This window comes from Eumetopias jubatus, unplaced genomic scaffold, assembly GCF_037043125.1.
Source record: "Eumetopias jubatus isolate StellerSeaLion01/CBP00866 unplaced genomic scaffold, mEumJub1_p1.0 scaffold_7, whole genome shotgun sequence".
In the NCBI taxonomy this organism is placed as follows: Eukaryota; Metazoa; Chordata; class Mammalia; order Carnivora; family Otariidae; genus Eumetopias; species Eumetopias jubatus.
The window spans coordinates 52,833,163-52,836,807 of record NW_028274813.1 but is presented as its reverse complement, the minus strand read 5'-3'; the positions used below and the strand labels follow the sequence as shown (position 1 = coordinate 52,836,807).

Genomic DNA, 3,645 nt, shown 5'->3' with positions numbered 1-3,645 from the left:
AATGGATGTAGCAACCTAGATACAAATGATCATTCATACCAGCCGCAACCTCTGGCTATTTATGCCACAACCAGAAAGAAAGGGGGAACAATCTGGAATGATCAAGTTGATGAGTCCCCAAGCATAAGGCAGTACAACTGACAGCCTGATACCATTGCCCCCCCTGAGTTGTATCCTCAGCAGCCATGAAGTGTACAAACCCAAAATGGTCACCCTTACCTCAGAGGTGAATGGAGGAAGGCACATTGAAAAGATTGGCCCTACCAATTGAAAAACTATAGCTTTCTTCAAAGGCATTTGGTTTGGCACCAGTAATAGCAGAAATGATCATAAATGACTGGAAACATCATTAAGTCTTTTGACTACATCCTAAGGAATGAACTGTGGAAGCATTTGGTCTTGTCTCAGAAGCATTACCTCTTATATACCCACCTGCATGCTTCCTGTCCCTCTCCTACTCTTCCCTACCGATAACAACATTTTACTGGGAAGAAAAAACTCCACAAGTATGCTTTCAAATCATTTCTCCTTAAACCATCAACTTTTTCTAGCTTAATGGCAGAGTGTTTACATCCTAGGTTTCTGGGTGACCCGTGTCTACCTGACTGCATCAGGGGAAGAGAAAGATCTTTAGGTCATAAGTGAAAGAATTTGATGAGATGATCCCTGGGGTGCATAGGTTAATACACTGGAATATTTCCCAGCACACACAAAGCTGCCATGAAGAGCGAAGCCCCTGGCTTCACTTTTCATTTCCTGATATGTCATATCCAGTGACCTCCGCTTTAGGGAAAGTGACAAAGGGCCAGAAGAGTGCAGTCTCACCCAAGCAGCGTATGAGACAGCTATTGGGATAGGTCAACAACTGTGAGGGGGAAAATGGCACCCAGGAGCAGGGCCAAAAGCTATACAGAGAGATCGGGTCTTGCCACAGGATTAGATAAAACAGTAGTTATTGAATGATGACCTGACATTCGGAGGTTCATCAGTTAGAATCCCTTTTTCAGTTTCTACAGCACAGCCAAACATGTGGACAGAGTTGTCAAGGCGATACCTTACAATACTCCTCTAACCTTTGTGGAGCTACTCCATAAGACTAGGTTCTTAATTTGTTCAGAAAAGGACACCAAAACCAATCCGATGCTAGGTGATGAAGCAGGAACACAACTACAACTTCCCCAAGACCCACCAAAGTCCCAAATTGGGGCACAGAGTCTACTACTTGCCCACAATATCCAATATAAAATTAATCAGTCAAATCCAGGGGTAGTTGAAACAGACACAGACACTCACATTAAAGGATAAAAAGTAAGGAGGAAATGTGTTGATAGAACAGGAGACCCTTTGAAATGGGAGACCATATCTACAAGGGAACTCCACAACCTTTATATATAAAGAGATAGTGAGCACCCTTTAGCAGACCTTAATCCAGTGTAGCCACAGCATTTGTACGCTGGACCCATAAGAGTCTCAGGGCAAAGCTGGATCACTGAGCTGGGATAGCACTACCAAGTATGAGGAGGACTGCCTTTTAAACATGAGGGAAAGGACCCAGGAGGAGACCTTTCTGCTACATTCCTGCATTGGCCGCAGACCCTTGAACAAGTTGTATTAAAAAGAGAAGGTCCATTCTCACTCTCTGCCACACTCCGCCCTGTGTATGGTGTGGAATATATTGCTTTAGCCTGAATTAAAGGGCTCCATGTAGCGTTCCATGTGTGCTGGACCAACTAACAGCAACTCTGCCTTTGGCACAGCACACTATTGCCCCCTTCCCTGGCATAGGGGTAATATATGGCCTTTACAGACAAAAAGTTAATACCCCTTATAGACTTAAGGCTTCTTTCTTCTTGGGTATACTTACAAGGTCTATTTTTTTTTTCTATAAAAATCAGCCAAAGAGAGAGAAAGCAAACAGTTTGCTTACAGAACTCAATTATTTTTCTTTAATTCAGCAAACAGTGAGCACCTACTTTTTGTCAAGCATTTTAGGAAGCATTTTTAAAAATAGCATCAATCTGTAAATCAGATGGTACCTCTAGAATTTTGTTGTTTTAGAATTGAAAGTACTAGAGAATGTTCAGAACAGATGGTCTCAAAAGGATATCCGAAACGGGTGCTCCCAAGAATGAGAATGCGATTGCTCTTACCGTCTCTTGCCTAAAACATCACAGTAAGTTCCAAATCAGTGTCTCTTCCTCCCATCCATTGTCTCCTCTCAAAGTCATTCCCCCTTCTGCTATCAGAGCCATCCTTCTTAAAAAAAAAAAAAAAAAATCAGTCTTGTCATTTCACTTCCATTTTTTTCTTCCCTTAGTAATTCTACATAAAGTCCAAACTTTTTACCATGGCTTCCCAAGCCATTTATCATCTGGCTCTGACCCCTCTTACAAATCTCAGCCCCTCCTCTGAAAAGTTTAGACCATCTCCCCAAGCTATAAATTCAAAGATGTTTGAAAATGCTATTAATTTATTATAACTTCATAATGTCCATGGCAACTAGGACAATAACATGGTAGTTCTTCCCCAGAAACAGTCTTGTCAAAACCCCAAAGGAACCAAAGGTTGGACTCTGATCCAAAATATAGCCCTTAAATTAAGAAGCATCCTCATTGCTATGAACAGTGGGATTTTTTAGGGAAGTTACTTAAAATATTATTTGTGCTACAAGGGAGGAGATTCAGAATTTTTTTTTTTTGGTTTTATGGTTTTATTAACACAAATATGACGTGCACAACAAGCTGTCTATTCATTTTCTTCGCTGCGCAGCCTGGCGTTGGGATTGGTGACTGATTGCCAGCTGGGCTGCTCTTTCCACAATAGCTTTGCGGTTCTTGGAGGAGACATTGTGAGCAATCTCTGCACAGTAAGATTTGTTGCACATCAGCAGCACTTCAAGCTCCTTAACGTTGTGGACTAGGAACTTCCGGAAGCCACTGGGCAACATGTGTTTTGTTTTCTTGTTGCTCCCGTAACCAATGTTGGGCATCAAGATCTGGCCCTTGAATCTTCTGCGCACCCTATTGTCAATGCCTCTGGGTTTCCGCCAGTTGCGCTTAATTTTGACATAGTCTGACTGGTGCCGGATGAACTTCTTGGTGCTCTTTTTAATGATCTTGGGCTTCACCAGAGGTCTGAGGGCAGCCATGATGCCCAGTAACAGATGGCTGCCACCTCCACAGGCAGCGCCAAGGAAGAGAGAGCGAGATTCAGAATTTTAATGAACATCACAAAATCTGCTGGAATAAGCAATGACCACAAACCCTAACCTACTACTCCTCTGGGTTGTGTAATACAATAGTTCAAAATGGACCTTGAGGTCTTATGTGGCCATTTTTCTCTCTGAATGGTCACCTTATTTGCTGGGACAACCATAAATAAATTTGCAAAGTAGACAATCTGGCTTGGACTCAGAAAGAGGAGAGGAGAGGGCGCTACTTTCCTTTCTAGCATGCCCACCACCTGGTCTGAACCCCTCCTGCTGCTCTGTGCCAGACCTGTCACACTGTGCACCATGCATCGTAATTAACTTTCTCTATCTCCCTCCCTCTCCCCACACTGTGATTCATATTCTCTCGATATCCTACTCCCAACGAGAAGTTGGTTGGATTATTAGCCCTAAGTGTTCCGTTGTATTAGGATTAT

At 42.8% G+C, this 3,645-nt stretch overlaps 1 pseudogene; it reads right to left on the bottom strand.

Moving 5' to 3' along the window:
• Nucleotides 1-2,735: 2,735 nt before the first annotated feature.
• LOC114206673 (large ribosomal subunit protein eL32 pseudogene) lies at nucleotides 2,736-3,162 on the bottom strand (annotated as a pseudogene).
• Between the last annotated feature and the right edge of the window lie 483 nt (nucleotides 3,163-3,645).